Source organism: Bos javanicus, chromosome 6 (assembly GCF_032452875.1).
Source record: "Bos javanicus breed banteng chromosome 6, ARS-OSU_banteng_1.0, whole genome shotgun sequence".
NCBI classification, from domain to species: Eukaryota; Metazoa; Chordata; class Mammalia; order Artiodactyla; family Bovidae; genus Bos; species Bos javanicus.
The window spans coordinates 30,522,269-30,549,502 of record NC_083873.1 but is presented as its reverse complement, the minus strand read 5'-3'; the positions used below and the strand labels follow the sequence as shown (position 1 = coordinate 30,549,502).

Here is a 27,234-nt window from a genome sequence, read left to right as displayed (position 1 = left end):
TCAAAATCCTTAATGACTAACCAAGAATGTGACCACCCTCGTTGTTACCCTATTAAACATGTTTACTCAAGCCAAGACCTCGTTCACTGGCCCCTTTTTCTTTTATCTTTTCTAAAGAAATCAATTTTAGAGGCATTTCCTTTTAGTATCTTTATTTTCTCTTATCTTTCCACCTCAAACCTTCTATCAATTTTGGCTTTTTACCCAGAGAAAAGACAGAGATCCTTAGCAACACACATGGTCTCTGAGCACCATGGCAATAAAAGCAAAGCAACCTTCCATCTCTCATGGGGAAAGGAGCATCATAATGTGGAAGAAGGACCAGCACTGTGATGTTGAACATGTATTTATTTACCTTACTGTGATGCTGTGAGGACAAATATGGTAAACTTGTCCTTAATCTCCGGACTTGTGGTGGTCTAATCACTAAGTCATGACCGACTCTTGCAATCCCATGGACTGTAGCCTGCCAGCTCCTCTGTCCATGGAATTCTCCAGGCAAGAATACTGGAGTCAGTTGCCATTTCCTTCGCCAGAGGATCTTCCTGACCCAGGAATCAAACCCAGGTCTCCTGCTTTGCAGGAAGATTCTTTACCAACTGAGCTATGAGGGAAGCCTAGCTTCACCCTCTCGTAGGTTAAACAAAGTACATCATTTTGTTCTTGCCGTAATCTTTTTATATGTCTTAGGTTCATAATTGACCATGTGACTCAATGAGCACTTAGTTTGGCAATTTTATTGTATTTTGATATCTTTCTTCTGAGAACTATAAACTGAATAATATTTACATAACTTTACTCCCCAAAGACAGAAAATAATTTATAAAAATGATAAAATCCTAACTGGTTCACAAAACATTCCACCTTCACCTTTCTTGAAGTTAACATCTTTAAAATGTCTATGTGTTGATATTTTCAGAGGTGGAGGTAACTGTGAGTTAAAAAGAGGAGGGCATGGAAGAACAAATGCATTTACACCTTTGTTTTCTCTTCCCAGCACCACCTGTGAGATGGCACAACCATAAGAGCCCCTGGTCCTGGCAATGCAGCTCTACTGCAGGAGAGCTATGCCCTGCTCATAAATAACTGGTACCAACAAACCAGAACTGTGGATGATCCTATGAAAGGCGTGTCTAGACTTCTGAGAACTAGTAAGACAGAAGTCAAAGTCCCACTGTAAAAGTGTGACTCAAGAGACAGCCTCAGACTTAAGTCAGCTCTTGATGCTAAACCTCTTGACCTCAGTTTCCGTACCTGTGAGATGAGAAAGGCACTAGACCCTGCTTCCTAGAGTTGTGAGGATTAGATGATGCAAGTAAAAGCACATAAGTCAGTGCCTGGCATAAGGTAAGCACTCTTTAAATTAGCACTGGCCACTATTAGCTGCAATGGCCTTACTTTCTGGCCTGCAAGAACTATATGAATGACGGGTTACTGCTTCTGTCTGACTAAATAGTGCCAGGCAGTTTAAGATCTCTGAATTTCCTCAGAGGAGAAAAAAATTGAGAATCTCCTGACTTATATCACCTCAAAAGGAACAGTAATAGGAAATCTTGTGAATGAATATGAAACATAGCACATAGAAACAAAAAAAAAATTACTAAATTTTCTGTAAGGAGTTTCATTCTCTTAGTCTTGACCACAATACACTGGCAAAAGCAATTATAATCTGAAAGTGAAATTAATATCCAATTGATTGTACTGTGTTCCAGACTTGCTGACAATCAATTTTTTTAAGTTCTGTTTGAACAGTTGGTCAACGGTTTTTGGCCATGACTATGAAGCACAATTAATTTTTCAACATAAATTATATGGGGTCATGATTTTTCAAACACAGTTAAAGAAGTTACTTCATTGACATAACATAACTGATGAAAAAGACATAACTGATGCCAGGAAAGATTGAAGGAAGGAAGAGAAGGGGACAACAGAGGAAGAGATGTTTGGATGGCATCATCAACTTGATGGACATGATTTTGAGTAAGCTCTGGAGTTAGAGATGGACCAGAAAGCCTGGTGTGCTGCAGTCTATGGGGTTGCAAAGAGTCAGACACGACTGAGCAACTGAACTGAGCTGAACTGGCTGAACTGGTGATAATTCCACTTTAACTGCCAATCATACTTTTTTTGGAGAAGGCAATGGCATCCCACTCCAGTACTCTTGCCTGGAAAATCCCATGGATGGAGGAGCCTGGTAGGCTGCAGACCATGGGGTCGCGAAGAGTCGGACACGACTGAGCGACTTCACTTTCATTTTTCCCTTTCATGCATTGGAGAAGGAAATGGCAACCCACTGCAGTGTTCTTGCCTGGAGAATCCTAGGGATGGGGGAGCCTGGTGGGCCGACGTCTATGGGGTCGCACAGAGTCGGACACGACTGAAGCGCCTTAGCAGCAGCAGCAGCAGCAGCAGCAGAATTAGCATCAAGCTATATTTGAAGACACAGAGGAAGCTGTGCTGAACATTAAGTTAGCTTATTAGAAACCAGTCTTCCTGCCTCCAGGATTGCTCCTTCAGATTCATTGTAAATTTTACAATTAATCTTTATAAGTAGCAATATAACCACATTATTCTTTGGCTCAAAACCTTTAGGAGTTCTTTATCATCTACAAAAAGGTAAAACAATTTATTATAGCAGTGATTGCCAAGATTTTTTCACAATTAACTATGCCTAAAGAGGGGTTTCACAGGTGGTGCTACTGGTAAAGAACTTGCCTCTCTATGCAAGAGATAGATGTAAGGAATAAGGGTTCAGTCCCTGAGTTGGGGAGATTCCCCTAGTGGAGGGCATGGCAACCCACTTCAGGATTCTTGCCTGGAGAATCCCAGGGACAGAGGAGCCTGGTGGGCTACAGTCCATAGGATGGCAAAGAATTGGACATGACTGAAGCAACTTAGCACCCACGCATGCATGCCTAAAGAGAATTAAGCATGTAAATATGTATTTCCTCCATATAAAACTACCTAAATATAAGTATCTAATATCTTAAAATATAATTATCTCTTACCCCACGTCCAAGGTTGAGGGGGTGGCCGAAAGGAGTTACCCCGTGTCCGAGGTCAGGGGCAGCGACAAGAGGAGTTACCCCACGTCCAAGGTCAGGGGCGGCGGCCGGGAGGAGATACCCCATGCCCCTAAGCCCAAGGCCAGGGGCGGTGGCTGGGAGGACCAACCCCACGTCCAAGGAGCTGTAGCTGCGTGGGCCCAGGAGGGCCTAGAGGAGCTATCCCACGTTGAAGGTCAGGAAGGGCGGTGGTGAGGAGATACCCCTCGTCCAAGGTAAGGAGCAATGGCTGCGCTTTGGTGGATCAGCCGTGAAGAGATACCCCACACCCAAGGTAAGAGAAACCCAAGTAAGACGGTAGGTGTTGCAAGAGGGCATCAGAGGGCAAACACACTGAAACCATACTCACAGAAAACTAGTCAATCTAATCACACTAGGACCACAGCCTTCTCTAACTCAATGAAACTAAACCATGCCCCTGGGGCAACCCAAGATGGGCGGGTCATGGTGGAGAGATCTGACAGAATGTGGTCCAGTGGAGAAGGGAATGGCAAAGCACTTCAGTATTCTTGCCTTGAGAACCCCATGAACAGTATGAAAAGCCAAAATGATAGGATACTGAAAGAGGAACTCCCCAGGTCAGTAGGTGCCCAATATGCTATTGGAGATCAGTGGAGAAATAACTCCAGAAAGAATGGAGAGACAGAATCAAAGTAAAAACAACACCCAGTTGTGGATGTAACTGGTGATAGAAGCAAGGTCTGATGCTATAAAGAGCAATATTGCATAGGAACCTGGAATGTCAGGTCCATGAATCAAGGCAAATTGGAAGTGGTCAAACAAGAGATGGCAAGAGTGAATGTCAACATTCTAGGAATCAGCGAACTAAAATGGACTGGAAGGGGTGAATTTAACTCAGATGACCATTATATCTACTACTGCGGGCAGGAATCCCTCAGAAGAAATGGAGTGGCCATCGTGGTCAACAAGAGTCCAAAATGCAGTTCTTGGATGCAATCTCAAAAATGACAGAATGATCTCTGTTCGTTTCCAAGGCAAACCATTCAATATCACAGTGATCCAAGTCTATGCCCCAATCAGGAATGCTGAAGAAGCTGAAGTTAAATGGTTCTATGAAGACCTACAAGACCTTTTAGAACTAACACCCAAAAAAGATGTCCTTTTCATTATAGGGGACTGGAATGCAGAAGTAGGAAGTCAAGAAACACCTGGAGTAACAGGCAAATCTGGCCTTGGAATACGGAATGAAGCAGGGCAGACTAATAGAGTTTTGCCAAGAAAATGCACTGGTCATAGCAAACACCCTCTTCCAACAACACAAGAGAAGACTCTACACATGGACATCACCAGATGGTCAACACCAAAATCAGACTGATTATATTCTTTGCAGCCAAAGATGGAGAAGCTCTATACAGTCAACAAAAACAAGACCAGGAGCTGACTGTGGCTCAGATCATGAACTCCTTATTGCCAAATTTAGACTTAAATGGAAGAAAGTAGGGAAAACCACTAGACCATTCAGGTATGACCTAAATCAAATCCCTTATGATTATACAGTGAAAGTGAGAAATTGATTTAAGGGCCTAGATCTGATAGATAGAGTGCCTGATGAACTATGGAATGAGGTTTGTGACATTGTACAGGAGACAGGGATCAAGACCATCCCCATGGAAAAGAAATGCAAAAAAGCAAAATGGCTGTCTGGGGAGGCCTTACAAATAGCTGTGAAAAGAAGAGAAGTGAAAAGCAAAGGAGAAAAGGAAAGATATAAACATCTGAATGCAGAGTTCCAAAGAATAGCAAGAACAGATAAGAAAGCCTTCTTCAGCAATCAGTGCAAAGAAATAGAGGAAAACAACAGAATGGGAAAGACTAGAGATCTCATCAAGAAAATCAGAGATACCAAAGGAACATTTCATGCAAAGATGGACTCGATAAAGGACAGAAATAGTATGGACCTAACAGACAGAAGATATTAAGAAGAGATGGCAAGAATACACAGAAGAACTGTACAAAAAAAGATCTTCACGACCCAGATAATCACGATGGTGTGATCACTGACCTAGAGCCAGACATCCTGGAATGTGAAGTCAAGTGTGCCTTAGAAAGCATCACTATGAATAAAGCTAGTGGAGGTGATAGAATTCCAGTTGAGCTATTCCAAATCCTGAAAGATGATGCTGTGAAAGTGCCGCACTCAATATGCCAGCAAATTTGGAAAACTCAGCAGTGGCCACAGGACTGGAAAAGGTCCGTTTTCATTCTGATCCCAAAGAAAGGCAATGCCAAAGAATGCTCAAACTACCGCACAATTGCACTCATCTCACACGCTAGTAAAGTAATGCTCAAAAATCTCCAATCCAGGCTTCAGCAATACGTGAAACGTGAACTTCCTAATGTTCAAGCTGGTTTTGGAAAAGGCAGAAGAACCAGAGATCAAATTGCCAACATCCGCTGGATCATGGAAAAAGCAAGAGAGTTCCAGAAACGCATCTATTTCTGCTTTATTGACTATGCCAAAGCCTTTGACTGTGTGAATCACAATAAACTGTGGAAAATTCTGAAAGAGATGGGAATACCAGACCACCTGATCTGCCTCTTGAGAAATTTGTATGCAGGTCAGGAAGCAACAGTTAGAACTGGACATGGAACAACAGACTGGTTCCAAATAGGAAAAGGAGTACATCAAGGCTGTATATTGTCACCCTGTTTATTTAACTTCTATGCAGAGTACATCATGAGAAATGCTGGACTGGAAGAAACACAAGCTGGAATCAAGATTGCCGGGAGAAATATCAATAACCTCAGATATGCAGATGACACCACCCTTATGGCAGAAAGTGAAGAGGAACTCAAAAGCCTCTTGATGAAAGTGAAAGTGGAGAGTGAAAAAGTTGACTTAAAGCTCAACATTCAGAAAACGAAGGTCATGGCATCCAGTCCCATCACTTCAGGGGAAATAGATGGGGAAACAGTGGAAACAGTGTCAGACTTTATTTTTCTGGGCTCCAAAATCACTGCAGATGGTGACTGCAGCCATGAAATTAAAAGACGCTTACTCCTTGGAAGGAAAGTTATGACCAACCTAGATAGCATATTCAAAAGCAGAGACATTACTTTGCCAACAAAGGTTCGTCTAGTCAAGGCTATGGTTTTTCCAGTGGTCATGTATGGATGTGAGAGTTGGACTGTGAAGAAGGCTGAGCACCAAAGAATTGATGCTTTTGAACTGTGGTGTTGGAGAAGACTCTTGAGAGTCCTTTGGACTGCAAGGAGATCCAACCAGTCCATTCTGAAGGAGATCAGCCCTGGGATTTTTTTGGAAGGAATGATGCTAAAGCTGAAAGTCCAGTACTTTGGCCACCTCGTGCGAAGAGCTGACTCATTGGAAAAGACTCTGATGCTGGGAGGGATTGGGGGCAAGAGGAGAAGGGGATGACAGTGGATGAGATGGCTGGTTGGCATCACTGACTTGATGGACGTGAGTCTGAGTGAACTCCGGGAGTTGGTGATGGACAGGGAGGCCTGGCGTGCTGGGATTCATGGGGTCGCAAAGAGTCAGACACGACTGAGTGACTGATCTGATCTGATCTGATGGACTTTATTGCTAATCATAACAGCTTAAATTCATGTCTCAAATATGCTTACTGATTGTTTGACCAATTTTATTAGACTATCTCTTCCTCTCATATCCAATTAGTTTATCGTTTGCTTTTTACTCCCTAACATAGTTAGTTGTCAATGAAGGGCAGGAGAAGAGCTAACTTTGTAATTTTCTTTTTGTCTGCCCACACTTGCATTTTAATATTTTTTAATTTATAGTTCCTTTTAGGGGAATCTTTTCATTTAGAATAGTCTAAAATATATAATCCATCAGTTTACATAAACAGGCATACAATGTACAACATGCAGAAACTTTAAGATCTGGTCTCTGAGGTAAAATATCCAACCTTGACTTTTATTTCTGGAAATATGGCAGTGTGAGGCTCAGAAAAACCCTTCCTGGTAGGACAAACCTCACAATATTGTACAAAATATTTTTCAAAAAGGATTACTGATTAATGCTGTCAGAGGAATTAAGTACTCTTCAGAGGCCAAAAACAACAAGAAGGTGGGAAGTGAGCACTGGGTTTTAATGGACTACTCATGAGGTAGAGAGACAAAACTGGGGTCCTGACTAAGGTAGATATTTAGATCTGAGAACTTGGCATGAAATATGGACACTTAAAAGACAATATTCTAATTAGGTGACATAGGAAAAATTAGCCATACTCACAGAGATGTACCTGGCACATTCAGTTCTAACAATCCCTAATCTTTAGCCTACACTCATCTTTGTATCCCCCCAACACATTCTCAAAACAGGTTTGCTTTAGAGCAATTCCAGATAGTTGTGCTCTCTGAAGGAAAGGAAATTAAACTTAGTTGTCGAAGAAATCTCACATGTAAAACTCCAAGGAAAATTGGCTCACAATAAAAAAAAAAATAGTAAATACACATGAAATCAAGGTACTATGAATGAGAGTCAAAGAAACAACAAACCACTGTATTCACTTCTTAAAAGGTACAGATATTAGAATTGATAATAAAGGAGAATTAAAATAAGTATGTTTCAAGATATAAAATAATTCAAAGTTTGATGAAAAAACACATGATCACGAAAGTTGATTAAGCAAATTTGTGAAAAGTATCAAAATAAATTTCAAAAAAGGAAAAATATATTATTGACATTAGAAATTCAATATTTTGGGTACATGGCAGACTGGAAATGGCTGAAATAAAATGAGCAAACTGGGAGATGATAGTGCTAAAGAAATTTCAAAAATGTAAACTAGAGACACATCGATATGAAGGAGAAAGATCAGGAAATGTGGAAGATAGGGAAAACCTTAAACACATTTAATGAAGGTTCCACACACAGAAAATATATAGAGAATGGAAGGATCTTAGAGATGATGGCTGAAAAATTTTCCGGAAATGATGTAAGATATCAGTCCTCAGGATTCAGAAGATCAATGAATCCAATGAAGAATACATATTAATAAAAAGAAATACACTCCCTGAAAGCATGGCAGTGAAATTTCAGAATACCAAAGGCAAGATCTTAAAAGTAACCAGAATATCTTAACATACAGATCCTCTGAGTTCTCAGCTACAATAATGGAAGCCAGATGACAGTGAAGTTATATTTGGCTCTTTTCAACTAAGTTAATATTCTGTCCTTATGCAGCATTTGAAAATGTGGGGAAGCATTTTCATTGTCATAATCACTGAAGTGTGACTGGCAAGTTACTTGTCTTGTGCCTCAATTTCCTTGTTATTATGGGAATGAGACTATTTATCTCATAAGATTATTGTGAAGACTGCATGTGTTAAATGTATAGAAACCACTTCATAATAGTGCTTGGCACATAGTAAGTGCAATGGAAGTGTAACTATTGTAGCACCCTGGAGTGAATATCCTGTATTGCAAAGGGGAATTAAGACAATGAAGAATTGTCTGACCCAGATTTCTAAGAAAATCCTCCATTGAAAAACACTGAAAACCAATCCAACTTCTTCTTAACACTAGCCCCATTATTTTCTTCATCTCACCTTCCCAAATCCTATGTTCTGGCTCCTCTTTGAATTCACTTATTCACCTAACAAATAGTTACAGAAAGCAATACTTAGGAGACTAGAACTAATCTTTGTATTGTCTTATGATTATATACTGGGCTTCCCAGGTGGCACTAGTCGTAAAGAACCCACCTGCCAATGGAGGTAGATGCTGTGACAAGAGTTTGATCCCTGGATGGGAACGATCCCCTGGAGGAGGGCATGGTAACCTATTCCATTCTTGCCTGGAGAATCTCATGGACAGAGGAGCCTGGCAGGCCACAGTCCATGGAGTCGCAAAGAGTTGATTGTGGATTGAAGCGACTTAGCACCCATGCATGCATGATTACATACCACTGCAAATTCCCTGTGTGGCAAGGACTGACTGCTAAGTTGCTTCAGTCGTGTCCGACTCTTTGCAACCCCCTGGACTGTAGTCCACCAGTCTCCTCTGTCCATGGGATTCTCCAGGCAAGAAAACAGGATTAGGTTGCCATTTCCTTCTCCAGGGGAGCTTCCCACCCGGGGATCAAACCGGAGTCTCCTGTGTCTCTTGCATTGGCAGGTGGTTTCTGCCAACAGGCTGAACAGGGTTCCAACAGCCACCCTGTGGCTCAGTGGTAAAGAGTCTGCCTGCCCATGTAGGAGACCCATATTAGATCCGGGGTCCGGGGAGATCCCCTGGAGAAGAACATGGCAACCGACTCCAGTATTCTTGCCTGGAAAATTCCAAGGACAGAGGAGCCTGGAGGGCTAGAGCCTATGGGTTCGCACACAAACCCATAATTTGAGTCAGACACAAGTTAGTGACTGCTGCTGCTGCTGCTGCTGCTACGCTTCAGTCGCGACCCCAGAGACGGCAGCCCACCAGGCTCCCCGTCCCTGAGATTCTCCAGGCAAGAGTACTGGAGTGGGGTGCCATTTCCTTCTCCAATGCATGAAAGTGAAAAGTGAAAGTGAAGTTGCTCAGTCGTGTCCTACTCTTAGCGACCCCACAGACTGCAGCCTACCAGGCTCCTCCGTCCATGGGATTTTCCAGGCAAGAGTACTGGAGTGGGGTGCCACTGCCTTCTCCAAATTAGTGACTAAACAACAACAAATATGTTAAATGTAGAGGTAGTAAAATATCACTTTGTAAATATCTTTTTGCCCAAATTCATACAAAGTACTGTCTTGGGGAATGTTAAGTGTTAAAATGTAACAGGGTGCAGCCAAGCACAGCCCTTAGCACCAGACTGTGGCTGTGCTCCGTTATCCCCCTCCCCCTTAACAGGCAGCAGTTACCGAAAGGCAATTAGTGGCCCTGCTCAGCCATTGGTCCATGCCACCGTGGCCCCTCCCCCAAGCGACCAACTGTCGATGAGTGACCGTTAGTGGTTGATTCTCAGTCAAGTGTCGGTGGAGTGCGGAATGGTGGTCCTCAAGTGGAGAGTCAGGTAAGAGATGAATTTTGGCCTTCTCCCCCGAGGCCCTCCAGCTCACCTGGTCAGCAGGTGAGATGGGGGACCCAGGGAACAGGCTGGAGGCTGTGTTCCCGCAGGGCTCCAGAGCCCTCGCGGAAGCTACCCACTGGCTGGGCCCCTGCCTTGAGGCAGGAGTGAACCTCTCCCCCATCCCTGCCTCTGTGACCTAATAGCAGCTGGCAGTCGCCTGGGTAGCAGTATGCAGGACCTAGCCGCCCACCCCTCCATTGTTTGGGTGGCTTGAGGAGCCTGAGGGCCAGTTGGGTTGGGCTTCTCGGTCCCTCAGTGATGACAGCTGGGCAGGTCTGGGGACCTGGCTCTGAGGGAGCCACCAGCTGAGATCTGCCTCTTCTTAGCACGGACTGGAACCTCTGAGGGGGAAGGTTGTGCCTTGGGACCCTTCCATTTCTTTTCAGAACAGAGAGTAACCTTCATTTGGTAGAGAGTTACAGGAGCATTGTTTTCTGACCATGCTGCTGCTGCTGCTGCTAAGTCGCTTCAGTCGTGTCCGACTCTGTGCGACCCCATACCCGACCTCAAAAACAAAGGTTCTGACGCCAGAAAGTTTGCAGCAACTCACCACATCCCTCCCTCACCTTTCCTAGAAAAGGGCTTTGCTGAAAGCTTTCGGGGAATTTGGGGTTTTTAAGGCATCTCCTTGCAGGGCCCTGTAATAAACCTTCCTCGGTTCCAAACTGATACTTTTGGTACTCTTTGGCCTCACTGTGCATTGGGCACATGGACTTGAGTTTCAGTAACAAAACCACGTCTGTGAGCAGTATACTATTGTCAAGTACTTGTTCAGTGGTTTGGAGCAGGTGGGAGGGAAAGAATTGCAAAAGGTAATATGCTAATATGCTAACATGCTCATACCTGGACATTTTCAGACAAAACCATTTTTTGTATGTTATGTGCATTATATTTTGCTGTGTATATAGTGTACATATGGAGAAGGCACTGGCACCCCACTCCAGTACTCCTGCCTGGAAAATGCCATGGACGGAGGAGCCTGGTAAGCTGCAGTCCATTGGATTGCTAAGAGTTGGACACGACTGAGCGACTTCACTTTCACTTTTCACTTTCAAGCATTGAAGAAGGAAATGGCAACCCACTCCAGTATTCTTGCCTGGAGAATCCCAGGGATGGGGGAGCCTGGTGGGCTGCCATCTATGGGGTCACACAGAGTCGGATATGACTGAAGCGACTTAGCAGCAGCAGCATAGTGTACATAATGGACAAATGAGTCCAAACTTTGCAACATCTAGTCTCAAGATGTTAAAGAGACTGCTAGGGTATGAAACAGTGGTAAAATTAGTGCATTTTGTACATGTTGTATTGAAATTCATAGGAAAGCTTGTCTTCTGTAAATGACTTTTGGATGTGAATTTGTTCAACCACCTCTAAGCATTACACATGCCTATTCTGTCTGTTGTAGACAGAAACAAGTGAGGGAGGTAGTGGTTCAGGCCAAAATGGTCATATTTAGTAGATACCTCAGATTTCAACCGTTGTTGTTGTTATTTCCTTACTAAGTCATGTTTGACTCTTTGCAAGTCTAGGGACTGTAGCCCACCAGGCTCCTCTGTCCATAGGATTCTCCAGGAAAGAATACTGGAGTGAGTTACTATTTCCTTCTCCAGGGAATCTTCCCAACCCAGAGATCAAACCTGTGTCTCCTGCATCGCAAGCAGATTCTTTGATGCTGAGCCACCAGGGACACCCATAACCATTGTTACATGTGTGCAATTTTATTTAACAGTGTTTTGTACATATTGAACAAGTAAGTTCTTGTGAAATATCTAAGCCTTTCTAGATATTTAAAAGTGCTTAATGTATTTAAAAGTAGAAGTAGTAGAATAATGCTTCTTGTAAATAGCTTTTAAAAATGGATGAGAGGGACATCCCTTGTGGTCCAGTGGTTAAGACTCTGTGCTTCCAATGCAGGAATTGCAGGTTCAATTTCTGGTTGGGGGACTAAGATCCCATATGCTGTGTGGCCAGAAAGAGAAAAAAAAAGTCGAGAAATACTGTCTTTGGAAATGGAATAATTAAACCTCCTCTCTGAACAATATATTCTGCACTTGTTCATTGGGCTGAGGGAGGTGGGAGGGAAGATTGCAAAAGAGATTTTACTAGTGTGAACTAGAACATTTCAGCTAATCCATTACTCTCTATGTTGCATATATTTCCTTTAACTTTACTGTATATGTTATGTATATATTGGACAAATGGATCCTGATTTCATTATATTTAGTCTCTAGATATTAAAGATGTTGCCAGTGTATGACAAAAGTAATCAGCAAACTAATACATTTTGTATACTTTGTGTTAAAGTTCAGTGAAAGGCCTCCTGAAAAGGACATTTGGAAGTGAAATTGTAAATCATATCTAAGTGACACGTGTACCTGTACTTGCCCACTGTTGGATGGATAACAAAGAGGAGGAATTGGGAAAAATGAAGGGTTCTAGACTAGAATATTCCTTTGTAGAAGACACTTTCAGATATAACCATTGTTACATGTATGTAGTTTATTCAACACTACTGTGTATATAGTGGACAAACTTAAGTCCTTACTTGAAACTTCTAGTCTTTCTAGATGTTTACAAGTACACAAAATATGTTAAAACTAGAAGTAGTGAAATAATATGTTTTGTAGATAAATCCTTTTATTTTTAAAAAAATTAATTATTTTTAATTGGAGGCTAATTACTTTACAATATTGTGGTAGTTTTTGCCATACATTCACATAAATCAGCCATGGGTATACATGTTTTCCCCATCCTGAACCCCCCTCTCACCTCCCTCCCCATCTCATCCCTCAGGGTCATCCCAGTGCACCAGCCCTGAGCACCCTGTCTCATGCATTGAACCTGGACTGGTGGTCTATTTCACATATGATAATATACATGTTTCAATGCTATTCTCTCAAATCATCCCACCCTTGCCTTCTCCCACTGAGTCCAAAATTCTGTTCTTTACATCTGTGTCTCTTTTGCTGTCTCACACATAGGGTCATCATTACCATCTTTCTAAATTCCATATATATGTGTTAATATACTGTATTGGTGTTTTTCTTTCTGGCTTACTTCACTCTGTATAATAGACTCCAGTTTCATCTACCTCATTAGAATGAATTCAAGTGCATTCTTTTTAATAGCTGAGTAATATTCCATTGTGTATATGTACCACAGCTTTCTTATCCACTTGTCTGCTGATGGATATCTAGGTTGCTTCCATGTCCTAGCTATTGTAAACAGTGCTGAGATGAACACTGGGGTACATGTGTCTCTTTCAGTTCTGGTTTCCTCGGTGTGTATGCCCAGCAGTGGGATTACTGGGTCATATGGCAGTTCTATTTCCAGTTTTTTAAGGAATCTCCACACTGTTATCCATAGTGGCTGTACTAGTTTGCATTCCCACCAACAGTGTAAGAGGGTTCCCTTTTCTCTGCACCCTCTCCAGCATTTATTGTTTGTAGCCTTTTCCTAGCAGCCATTCTGACCGGCGTGAGTTGGTACCTCATTGTGGTTTTGATTTGCATTTCTCTAATAATCTTTTCATGTGTTTGTTAGCCATCTATATGTCTTCTTTGGAGAAATGTCTGTTTAGTTCTTTGGCCCATTTTTTGATTGGGTCATTGATTTTTCTGGAATTGAGCTTCAGGAGCTGATTGTATATTTTAGAGATTAATTCTTTGTCAGTTGCTTCATTTGCTATTATTTTCTCCCATTCTGGAGAAGGCAATGGCACCCCACTCCAGTACTCTTGCCTGGAAAATCCCATGGGTGGAGGAGCCTGGTAGGCTGCAGTCCATGGGGTCGCTAAGAGTCGGACACGACTGAGCGACTTAACTTTCCCTTTTCACTTCCATGCATTGGAGAAGGAAATGGCGACCCGAAGGCTGTCTTTTCACCTTGCTTATAGTTTTCTTCGTTGTGCAAAAGCTTTTAAGTTTAATTAGGTCCCTTTTGTTTATTTTTGCTTTATTTCCTTTACTCTGGGAGGTGGGTCATAGAGGATCCTGCTGTGATTTATGTCAGAGAGTGTTTTGCCTATGTTTTCCTCTAGGAGTTTTATAGTTTCTGGTATTACATTTAGGTCTTTAATCCATTTTGAGTTTATTTTTGTGTATGGTGTTAGAAAGTGTTCTAGTTTCATTCTTTTACAAGTGGTTGACCAGTTTTCCCAGCACCACTTGTTAAAGAGATTTTCTTTTCTCTGTTATATATTCTTGCCTCCTTTGTCAAAGATAAGTTGTCCGTAGGTGCATGGATTTATCTCTGGGCTTTCTATTTTGTTCCATGGATCTATATTTCTGTCTTTGTGCCAGTACCATACTGTCTTGATGACTGTAGCTTTATAGAATAGTCTGAAGTCAGGCAGGTTGATTCCTCCAGTTCCATTCTTCTTTCTCAAGACTGCTTTAGTTATTCGGGGTTTTTTTGTATTTCCATACAAATTGTGAAATTATTTGTTCTAATTCTCTGAAAAATACCATTGGTAGCTTGATAGGGATTGCATTGAATCTACGAATTGCTTTGGGTAGTATACTCATTTTCACTATATTGACTCTTCTGATCCATGAACATGGTATATTTCTCCATCTTTTTGTGTCATCTTTGATTTCTTTCATCAGTGTTTTATAGTTTTCTATATCTAGGTCTTTTGTTTCTTTAGGTAGATTTATTCCTAAGTATTTTATTCTTTTAATTGCAATGGTGAATGGAATTGTTTCCTTAATTTCTCTTTCTGTTTTCTCATTGTTAGTGTATAGGAATGCAAGGGATTTCTGTGTGTTAATTTTATATCCCGCAACTTTACTATATTCATTGATTAGCTCTATTAATTTTCTGGTGGAGTCTTTAGGGTTTTCTATTTAGAGGATCATATCATCTGCAAACAGTGAGAGTTTTACTTCCTCTTTTCCAATCTGGATTCCTTTTATTTCTTTTTCTTCTCTGATTGCTGTGGCTAAAACTTCTAAAACTATGTTGAATAGTAGTGGTGAGAGTGGGCGCTCTTGTCTTTGCTTTCAATTTTTCACCATTGAGGATAATGTTTTCTGTGGTTTTATCATATATGGCTTTTATTATGTGGTTCCTTCTATGCCTGCTTTCTGGAGGGTTTTTATCATAAATGGGGCTTCTCTTGTAGCTCAGCTGGTAAAGAAGCCGCCTGCAAGGTGGGAGACCAGGGTTCGATCCCTGGGTTGGGAAGATCCCCTGGAGAAGGGAAAGGCTACCCACTCCAGTATTCTGGCCTGGAGAATTCCATGGACTGTATAGTCCATGGGGTCACAAAGAGCTGGACACAGCTGAGTGACTTTCACTTCACTTTATCATAAATGGATGTTGAATTTTGCCAAAGGGTTTCTCTGCATCTATTGAGATAATCATATGGTTTTTAATCTTTCAGTTTGTTAATGTGGCATATCACATTGATTGATTTGTGAATATTGAAGAATCCTTGCATCCCTGGGATAAAGCCCACTTGGTCATGGTGTATGATCTCTTTAATATGTTGTTGGGTTCTGTTTGCTAGAATTTTGTTAAGGATTTTTGCATCTATGTTCATCAGTGTGATATTGGCCTGCAGTTTTCTTTTTTCTTTTTTTTTGTGGCATCTTTGTCTGGTTTGGGTTTTAGGGTGATGGTGGCCTCATAGAATGAGTTTGGAAGTTTACCTTCCTCTGCAATTTTCTGGAAGAGTTTGAGTAGGATAGGTGTTAGCTCTTCTCTAAATTTTTGGTAGAATTCAGCTATGTATTCTGTCCTGGGCTTTTGTTTGTTGGAAGATTTCTGATTACAGTTTCGATTTCTGTCCTTGTAAGCTTTCCGTGCTTCCGTCTGTTAAGATTTTCTATTTCTTCCTGGTTCAGTTTTGGAAGGTTATACTTTTCTAAGAATTTGTCCATTTCTTCTAAGTTGTCCATTTTATTGGCATATCATTGCTGATAGTAGTCTCATGATCCTTTGTATTTCTGTGCTGTCTGTTGTGATTTCTCCATTTTCATTTCTAATTTTGTTGATAAATCTGGCTAATTATTTCTCTATTTTATTTATCTTCTCAAAGAACCAGCTTTTAGCTTTGTTGATTTTGGCTATGGTCTCCTTTGTTTCTTTTGCATTTATTTCTGCCCTAATTTTTGTGATTTCTTTCCTTCTGCTAACCCTGGGCTTCTTCATTTCTTCTTTTTCTAGTTGCTTTAGGTGTAGAGTTAGGTTATCTATTTGATTTTTTTCTTGTTTCTTGAGGTAAGCTTGTATTGCTATGAACCTTCCCCTTAACACTGCTTTTACTGAATCCCATAGGTTTTGGGTTGTTGTGTTTTCATTTTCATTCATTTCTATGCATATTTTGATTTCTTTTTTGATTTCTTCTGTGATTTGTTGGTTATTCAGAAGCATGTTGTTTAGCCTCCATATGTTTTTCTTTTTAATAGTTTTTTTTTTTCCTGTAGTTGATATCTGATCTTACCGCATTGTGATCAGAAAAGATGCTTGAGATGATTTCAGTTTTTTGAATTTACCAAGGCTAGATTATGGCCCAGGATGTGATCTATCCTGGAGAAGGTTCAGTGTGCACCTGAGAAAAAAGGTGAAATTCATTGTTTTGGGATGAAATGTCTTATAGATATCAATTAGGTCTAACTGGTCCATTGTATCATTTAGAACTTGTGCTTCCTTGCTAATTTTCTGTTTAGTTGATCTATCCATAGGTGTGAGTGGGGTATTAAAGTCTCCCACTATTCTTGTGTTACTGTTAATTTCCACTTTCTTACTTGTTAGCATTTGCCTTACATATTGCAGTGCTCCTACGATGGGTCCATATATATCTATAATTGTTATATCTTCTTCTTGGATTGATCCTTTGATCATTATGTAGTGTCCTTCTTTATCTCTTTCCTTGGCCTTTATTTCAAAGTCTATTTTATCTGATATGAGTATTGCTACTCCTGCTTTCTTTTGGTCTCCATTTCTGTGAAATATCTTTTTCCAGCCCTTCACTTTCAGTCTGTATGTGTCCCTTGTTTTGAGGTGGGTCTCTTGTAGACAGCATAATAGGGGTCTTGTTTTTTTATCCATTCAGCCAGTCTTTGTCTTTTGGTTGGGGCATTCAACCAATTTACATTTAAGGTAATTATTGATAAGTATGATCCCATTGCCATTTACTTTGTTGCTTTGGTTCGAGTTTGTAAACCTTTTCTGTGTTTCATGTCTAGAGAAGATCCTTTAGCATTTGTTGAAGAGCTGGTTTGGTGGTGCTGAATTCTCTCAGCTTTTGCTTGTCTGTAAAGCTTTTGATTTCTCCTTCATATTTGAATAAGATCCTTGCTGGGTACAGTAATCTGGGTTGTAGGTTTTTCTCTTTCATCACTTTAAGTATGTCCTGCCATTCCCTTCTGGCCTGAAGAGTTTCTATTGAAAGATCGGCTGTTATCCTTATGGGAATCCCCCTATGTCTTATTTGATGTTTTTCCCTTGCTGCTTTTAATATTTGTTTTTTTGTGTTTGATCTTTGTTCATTTGATTAATATGTGTCTTGGGGTGTTTCACCTTGGATTTATCCTGTTTAGGACTTTCAGGGTTTCTTGGACTTGGGTGGCTATTTCCTTCCCTGTTTTAGGGAAGTTTTCACAATTATCTCCTCAACTATTTTCTTATGGCCTTTCTTTTTGTCTTCTTCTTCTGGGACTCCTATGATTCGAATGTTGGGGTGTTTGACATTGTCCCAGAGGTCTCTGAGGTTGTCCTCATTTCTTTTAATTCTTTTTTATTTTTTCCTCTCTGCTTCATTTATTTCCACCATTCTACATTCCACCTCACTTAACCTACTTCTGCCTCAGTTATTCTACTATTGGGTCCCTCCATAGTGCTTTTGATCTCGGTTATTGCATTATTCATTATTGATTAACCCTTTTTAATTTCTTCTAGGTCCTTGTTCAACTTTTCTTGCATCTTCTCAATCCTTGTCTCCAGACTATTTATCTGTAACTCCATTTTGTTTTCGAGATTTTGGATCATTTTTACTATCATTATTCTGAATTCTTTTTCAGATAGACCCCTATCTCCTCCTCTTTTGCTTGGTTTGGTGGGCATTTATCCTGTTCCTTTACCTGCTGAGTATTTCTCTGCCTTTTTATCTTGTTTAGTATTGTGGAGGTTCCTCACTGTGGGTGGGGTTGTCTAGTGGTTTGTCAAGGTTTCCTGGTTAGGGAAGCTTGTGTCAGTGTTCTGGTGGGTAGGCCTGTATTTCTTCTCTCTGGAGTGCAGTGAAGTGTCTGGTAGTGAGTTTTGAGATGTCCATGGGTTTGGCGTGACTTTTGGCCACCTGTGTTTTAATGCTCAGGGTTATGTTCCTGCATTGTTGGAGAATTAGCTTGGTATGTCTTGCTCTGAAACTTGTTGGCTCTTGGGTTGAGCTTGGTTTCAGTGTAGGTATGCAGGCTTTTGGATGAACTCTTGTCAATTAATGTTCCTTGGAGTCAGGAGTTTTCTGGTGTCCTCAAGTTTTGGATTTAAGCCTCCTGCCTCTGGCTTTCAGTCATATTCTTACTGTAGCCTCAAGACTTCTCCATTCATACAGCACTGATGATAAAACATTTAGGTTAATGGTGAAAAGATTCTTCACAGTGAGGGACACTCAGAGAGGTTCACAGAGTTACATGGAGAAGAGAAGAAGGAGGAGGGAGATAGAGGTGACCAGAAGAAGAAGAGGGGGAATCAAAAGGGGAGAGAGCAATCTAGCCAGTAATCAATTCCCTATGTGCTCTCCACAGTCTGGAACACTCAGAGAGGTTCATGGAGTTACATAGAGAAGAGGTGACCAGGAGGAGAGGAGAGGGAGTCAAAAGGAAAGAGACCAATCTAGCCAGTAATCAGTTCCTTTAAGTGTTCTCCACAGCCCAAAACACCCAAAGAGATTCACAAAGTAGAGAAGAGAAGGGAGAGGGAGGAGATAGAGGTGACCCGGGGGAGAAAAAGGAGAGTCAAAAGGGGAGAGAACAATCAAGCCAGTAATCACACTCCTAAGTAAAAATGGGTACTGAAGATTGGATTCTTAAAGGTACAAAATTGATAACAAATGCCAAAAAGCAAAGATGAAAAATCTAGAATAGAAGTTAGACTCTCAAAAATACAATATTAAAATAACAAAACAAAATTGTAAAAATTATAAAAAATATATATATAAAATTTGCTTTAAAAATAGGGTCTTTTTTTTTGCAAGGTAATAGTAGGTCTTAAAAATGAAAATTAAAGGTGTAATAAAGAACTTAAATATTTTAAAATTTTAAAAATTATAATAGTAAAATATAAGAATTTCTCTGGAGCTGTTGAAGGCAGTGTAGGGTCATTTCAGTTTCAGATAGTTCCTTGTTTCAGTTTATACTTCTTCTCAAGGTCTATAGCCCCCTTCCAATGTAGTCAATGCTAACTACAGGGTTTTAATCTGTTGCACCTGTCACTTCCAAAGTGGTTCCTTCTTCTTTCTTTATTTTGGCTTCCTCTGTTTGCAAGTCTCTTCAGTGTCTAATTTCTGCCCTGACACAAGGAGGCAAAGGTGGTCATTTATTTAGGCTCACTTGTTCAATTGTGCTGTGGGGAGGGAGGAACACTGCAAACAAATATCACTGGCATGTGTGGGGAGTGCTCGCAACGTCTGGGCCACATTGGGTTTGCTCCCACTCACCGCGTGTGTGCTTTCCCAGTCTACACTGCTCAGGCTCCAGGTTGCTCGGCAGGGGAACTGTCTAAAGCAGGCCCTGGGTTGTGTGCACCTCCCAGGTCTGATCCACTCAGGTTCAGGTTCTGGGGTACTCCACAAAGGCATAGACTTGGTTTGTCCTTGTTTTGTGCCCTTCCCAGGTCCGAGCAGTTCAGGTGACCAGTGCTTGGTGAGCACACTCTCCCCAGGTGGGCAGTGCATCTTATCACCTCCCCTGTGCCAGCTGCTCGGTTTCCTGGGTACGCTGAGAGCACCATCTCAGGTGTGCCACGTGTCTCCTCTGGGGAGCTGATCTCTAACTGCAACCCTCCTGGCAGATGTCAACAGTCCAGGATCCCAGAAAGACTTGGTTAGCAACTGGGAGCCTGCTCGCAGTTTGGTGGAGTCTCTGGTGCCAAGATTGCCCCTTGCCTTCTGGCTCCGGCTGTCGCCTGCCTGCCTCTCTGCCTCCGGTGGGGGGAGGGGCCAGTCCACAGCCAGCTATATCTCCTCTGGTATCCTCTCAGTCCTTTGTTCTGTGAGCGGGTCAGGTTGTGCCTTAGAGGTTTTCATGGGAAATTTCTCTCTCTCTCTCTCTTTTTTTCTCTCTCTGGCTATCCCAGTTTAGGTTGCTATCTCACATTGTCCTCAGATTGTCCTCAAAGCTCCCTCAGATTGTCCTCAGGGCATTCAGGCCTGGTCCTTACCCTAAGCATGCAGCCTCCCTGTTCAGCCCCCCCCCCCCCTCCCCCGCCGCTGCTGGTAGATGAAAGCGTCTGGGCTACTTCCCCACTGGGAGTTGCAATTAGGTGCGTAATCTGTGGGTTTTTTTTTTTTTTCCTCCCGGTTATGTTGTCCTCTGAGATTCCAAAACTCCCCACAAACCTGCCAGTGAGAGGGTTTCCTGGTGTTTGGAAACTTCTCCTCCTTCACGACTCCCTCCCCAGGACAGATCTCTGTCCCTAACTCTTTTGTCTCTCTTTTTATCTTTTATATTTTGTCCTACCTCCTTTCAAAGAGAATGGGCTGCCTTTCTGAGTGCCTGGTGTCCTCTGCCAGCATTCAGAAATTTTTTTGTGGAATTTGCTCAGTGTTCAAGTGATCTTTCAATGAATTTGTGGGGGAGAAAGTGGTCTCCCCATCCTATTCCTTCACCATCTTCAATAAATCCTTTTAAAATTCTAAAAGATAGGAAATATTCTTTTAGAAATAGAATGATCAAAATGATCAAACCACATCTCTGAGCAATACTCATTATTTATTTGTGGTGGTTCAGGGAGAAAGGAGAAAGTACAAAGGACTTTATACCAGTATGTTTCTAGTTAGGCAAAATTAACCATTGTCCCATATGTCTCTGCATTTTGTTTTACTTAGCTGTGTATGCTGCTGCTGCTGCTGCTAAGTCGCTTCAGTCGTGTCCGACTCTGTGTGACCCTGTAGACGGCAGCCCACCAGGCTCCCCCATCTCTGGGATTCTCCAGGCAAGAATACTGGAGTGGGTTCCCATTTCCTTCGCCAATGCATGAAAGTGAAAAGTGAAAGTGAAGTCTCTCAGTTGTGTCCGATTCTTCACGACCCCATGGACTTGCAGCCTACCAGGCTCCTCCGTCCATGGGATTTTCCAGGCAAGAGTACTGGAGTGGATTGCCATTGCCTTCTCTGTTAGCTGTGTATATAATGTGCAAAAAAGACAACTATTCAAATTTACAGCATCTAGTCTTCCTAGATGTGAAAGAGATTGCCAGTATGTGACAAAAATAGCAAACAAATACATTGTGTACACTCTATATTAAAATTCATAGGAAAGACTTATGAAAACTGGGGACATGAAATTGTTAAAAATCCCCCTCCAAGTGCTATAGATGCATATTATGTTTGTCCACTGGGTTGATGATAGAGAAGGGGAAGTGTTTTCACCAGAGTGTTCCTGTTTAGAAAACACTCTGAGATGATAGCTCTTGTGTGCTGTTTATTCAGTGTTAATAGGTGCATATATAGTGTACAAACTTAAATCCTTATTTGAAACATCTAGCCTTTCTAGATATGTAAAAGTACACAAACTATGTTGAAAGTAGAGAGTGAAACTAACACCTTCTAAGTGTTTTTTCTAATAATTCATAGGAATGGTTTTATTTGAGAAATTGAATTGTTAAATTTGAGTCTTGGAGAGTAAGTTGGCTGGTTACCAGGTGGTGGGGGAGGAGAAGGGAACAGGAAAGAAAGTGAAAAGAGAAGGGTTCTGTGTCCATCAGTATTTAGACAAGTTCAAATTTTCTAACCATTTTTCTACTGGTGTGTTTTAGTTAAAATTGTTGTGTAGTAAAGAACGAGCAAGTCCTAATAATGCCCAAAGTATATTAAAAGTAGAGATAGTAAAATAATCCCTTAATGTCCTTTTGTTGGTTTTTAGGAAGGGCTGTATCTTGAAGTATCTATACGTCTTGGAGCTAGAAATTTGCTTAGTTGCTGAAATGCTGGAGGAGAGGTAAGAAGGGTGAAGGGAAGGGCTGTTAGCTAATATCTCCATATCTAGAAGACAGTTTTAGGCTATAACCATAGTTCTGTATGTGGACAAAGTTCATTCTTTATTTTGCAAGATCTAGGCTTTCTAAATGTCCTGAGGTGACACTGTGTGAGAAAAAGTAGAGCTAGTGAATTAACCAATTTGTAAATATCTTTGTTATAATTGCTAAAAAAGAAAAAGCAGCATCTTGGACATGGAATTTTTAAATTGCGTCTGACAAATGTACGTCAGAACTTATTCACTAGGTTGACACCCGAGAGGGAGAAGGAAGTATGAAAGTAGGGATATATATGGATATGTTCATATTTATATTTTGATAACCATTGATGTGTGTGCATCTTCGGCTATACTGTAGGAATACATTTTTAAGTAATTCAGTGAAACCATACCTCCTTGCTAATACTTCAGTAGTTTAGATCAGATAATGAATCCCCTGAGAAGCATTATACTTTATGTACTCTATTGCTTCATGTCTCATTTTTAATTGAACATTAAGGGAACATAACATTTTAATCATAACTCTGCCAATATCTTTATCTAGAGACCTGTTGCTATTTATGTCTTTTCCGAAAATTTTGTTGCCAAGAAAGGCAGGATTACATTTTTTTCCTTCCAGATAGAGTTGGTATAGTATATTCTAGCTTTTCAAAATTCTTGCTTCTCATAGCTTTGGGACTTTGAAATGGTAAATATTCATGATGTTGAAAAAGCATGATACATAGCTATATGATCTTAATGACATAAAAATGGATGTATAGCTGTATAAATACACATGAGACCTAGAAGGATGCAACAAATGGTATCCTGCTTGTGATTATGGTGACTTTGTTTCTTACTTCTTGTGTTTTTTGGTTTCCTATTGTGCACATATTAAGAAATAAATGATATTTTGTTGTTCGGTCGCTAAGTCCTGTCCAACTCCTTGCAATCCCATGAACTGCCACATGCCAGGCTTCCCTGTCCTTCACTGTCTCTCTGAGCTTGCTCAGACTCATGCCCATTGAATCAATGATACCATCAACCATCTTATACTCTGTCACCCCCTTCTCTTGCCCTCAATCTTTCCCAGCATCAGAGTCTTTTCCAATGTGTTGGCTCTTCACATCAGGTGGCCAAAGTATTGAAACTTCAGCATCAGTCCTTCCAATGAATATTTAGGGTTGATTTCCTTTAGGATTGACTGGTTTGATCTCCTTGCTGTCCAAGGGACTCTCAAGAGTCTTTCTAGCACCACAGTTTGAAAGCATCAATTCTTTGGTGCTCAGCCTTCTTTATGGCCCAACACTCACATCCGTACATGACTACTGGAAAAACCAAAGTGCTGCCTATACGGTCCTTTGTCAGCAAAGTGATGTTTCTGCTTTTTAAAAGTCAAACCTGCTGACTAGGTTTGCCATTTATTTTTCTTCCAAGGAGCAAGCGTCTTTTAATTTCATGGCTCTAGGAGAAGGCAATGGCAACCCACTCCAGTACTCTTGCCTGGAAAATCCCATGGACGGAGGAACCTGGTGGGCTACAGTCCATGAGGTCGCTAGGAGTCGGACACGACTGAGCGACTTCAATTTCACTTTTCATTTTTATGCATTGGAGAAGGAAATGGCAACCCACTCCAGTGTTCTTGCCTGGAGAATCCCAGGGACGGCGGAGCCTGGTGGGCTGTCGTCTATGGGGTCGCACAGAGTCTGACACGACTGAAGCGACTTAGCAGCAGCAGTCACTGTCTGCAGTGATTTTTGGAGCCCCCAAAATAAAATCTATCACTGTTTCCACTTTTCCCCCATCTATTTGCCATGAAGAAGTGTTATTTTAAAAACTTTTTTAAAAGTATCTATTGTATAGCACAGAGAATTCTACTCAGTGCTCTGTGGTAACCTAAATGGGAAGGAAATTCAAAAGAAAGGTGATATATGTTTACCTATAGGTGATTCACTTTGCTGTACGGTAGAAACTAACACAACACTGTAAAGCAACTATACTCCAATTAAATTTTTTAAAGAGAGAGAGAGAGAGAAATAAGCTTAGAATAGAGAACAGTGCCTGGTATATATAGATCTATATAAATATTTGTTAAGACAATGGGAAGTAAGGAAAGAAATAATGTACAAGATAACCATTTCTTATTTTACCTGAAGTGATTATTCTAATCCATCTACAACCCTTAATTTTACTAGCTATGCTCCTTTTGGGGCTTAAAGAGACTTTTTTCTGCCTCTTATTTATTTTACTTATATTCTAAGGAAATACAAGACCACTTGGTGATAGTATGTTCGCCATTCTGTTCAAAATGGATTGAAGTAAGACGGCGTATATTTCAGTGGAACATTTGAAACTGTTGCTCAGACATCTCCTTTTGGTGTTTCACCCTTGGAGTTAGAATAAAAGCTATTTGGGAGAATAGGATGGAGGCCCTATATGATGCCAGAGATCTTAGACTTAGCAATGGACATCCTGCAGCCAGATGAGCCTGATAGTGGGACAGGGAGAAGGACAAGTCAATCTATTGGAGAGTGGCTTCCTTTCTTGCTTAGCCCTCACCCATCTCTTGCCATAGACACTGTAGGGAAGTGGTGCTGGGAGAATAGGCAGGAAGACCTGGCCTCAAGGAAATGCAGGTGGGAGGGTGGAGAGAGAGCAGAAAAAGGTCTCAAGATCAATAGCTGGAAGGAAACGAGAATATCTCTCAGCATTTTAAGGCAGGTTGTCCTATACAAGCCACTATTTGTAAGTTAAGCTTAAATACTTTGAGGACCTGCCATACATGTTTTAATGCTAATACATATGATTAGATTTTTTAATTTAATTTTTGCAGTTAAATTTTTTTGAAGGTTTTAAGAAAGGGAAAATAAACGAAGCCCTTCAATTTATATTAAATCTATTTACATTTGAAAATCATGTATTCATTTATTGTTATTTTTCTTATTTTCTCCAAGATTCCTTTGAAAATAAGCACTGTTGTAAGCACATGGGTTTATCCAGGGAGACAGTTATAAACCTAGTTTTAAACATATGGAAAAACAAATACATAAGAGTATTTGAAAATGCATTTTTCCAATCACAAATATTCTTGCCAATGCTTGGGAAAACACAAAAGAAGTTTTTATAGTTCTCTGGTGGTGCTTTAAGACGAGAAAATGCTGAAAATTATTTTTCTCCTCAGCACTTTATTTATAACCTTCACTCTTTTCTATAAAGGAAAACATTTTTATGAGACTGTAGCTTTTTACTGGAGAAATCTTTTCTTATATATCACACTATTCAAATCAACCTATGTTCTGATTTTTAAGTGCTCTTGGTATCAAAGTAATCTTTATAATTTTCCTGGGAACTCTTGACAAAACACTTTTTTTTTTTTAATTTGGTAGAGATGCTGGGGATTGAAAACAAAACACTTTACAATACAAAGATCTTTATACATTTCACAGAATTGTGTTTTCACAAATTTCATATTGTCTTTTTCTGAACTGAAGACTTCAGATCAAGTTTGTAAGGAGCCCATGTGCTCACCACCACATTTTAGGATATAAAGAGATTTCTTTATAAATCTTTCAGAAAACTTGGTTTTAGAATTATGAATATAGATGATGTACTTCAAGGCTGACAACTGGAGAATGAGGCTTCCTTGAAGCAAGGTAATACAAGGTGGACAAGAATTATATTAGAACAATGACATTCAATTTCTAACCCACATGACAGACCATAGGAGGTTTTGAAATTAAGTAAGGAGTCTATCAAAGATAAACTTTATTGAGAATAAAATGTCTTGCAAACATATATATTAACAATTCTCAGATTTGTGTAGATGCTCTTAAAAGTAGTAAAATGTCCTAGTGTTGCTGAACTCATGGTGATTCTTGCCATTATCTGCCCCCGTCAGTTACTTTGAAGTGAAATGTGCATTAGACCCTCACCAGACCCTCCTAGAGGAGGAGTTGGTTTGGCTGAGGGTAGAGATGTCCTGGCATGTCCAGAAGTCTCTGTTTTAATTGAAGCAAATAGTCTCTACTAGTTATTCTCCATTTATCAGTGAGAGTTGTCATCCTTTCCTTCTACAGAGCAACATTACCTTGGTAATAGCTGCAGAAGTGGAGTTCTCAGTCAAGTTATAGATTTTTGGTTCAGCTCTACCCATGGATAAGCTTCCCTGATGGTGATTATCTATATCACTTAAATTCTAAATGGCCTTGCTTTAGTCAGTGTCATAAGCTCTAACAACCTGTTGGGATACCCAAGCACTTCAGTTTGTACTAATGCCCATGTTGATGTTTGCTTGGACTGTATTTGAGAACTGTTGAAACCCCTGGATACAGGCTTTCCTGGAAGAGTAAATCTGTGTTGTCAGCCATTACTGCTGGGGCAAGTTTCTTTGAATCTGTCCTGCTCTGGAGGATGGGTTTATTGCCATCCTTGATTTACTGTCCAGCCAAGCAAATGCCATACAGTGTCATAAAAGTTCAAGAATAAACACCCAATGAAAATGTTATCTAAAGGGTAGTAGAGTTATTCATTTAGAAGATGAAAGTCCTTTCCTTTCTGGAGAGCTCCAATTTGTCTTTTGTTTCATTTGTCTTCTGCTTTAATTGAACTAAGCATTCATCTTGAATATATTACACTGTGACAGGTGTTTTTTTTTTTTTTCCAGATGGAATATTAATGAATCAAATTGTTTAAATTTTCAGTAATCTATATTGATAATCTGAAAACTAGGGCAAAGGAAGACTTCTTATGTGGGAGTGAACACAGAAAGTTTTAAGGGCATCAATTTCCTTATTCTCAACTTTCATATGTATTTTTCCTTAAAAGTGATCTGCCTCAAGGAATCATGCCAATTTTCCTCTCCCACTTTCCCTTTCACAGTGTAAAAGTGAGGTGAACAGTTCAGCCATACTGAATTTTGCTATGTGCATTGTGCCAGGGTGT

The 27,234-nt window shown here is 40.6% G+C and overlaps 1 long non-coding RNA gene across 1 annotated transcript; it reads left to right on the top strand.

The window, feature by feature from the left end:
• The first annotated feature begins 9,320 nt into the window (after positions 1-9,320).
• LOC133249358 (uncharacterized) lies at positions 9,321-26,659 on the top strand. Its single transcript, XR_009736919.1, has 3 exons — positions 9,321-10,060; positions 22,204-22,278; positions 26,370-26,659. It is a non-coding gene; the product is annotated as an uncharacterized LOC133249358 (long non-coding RNA).
• Positions 26,660-27,234: the final 575 nt, after the last annotated feature.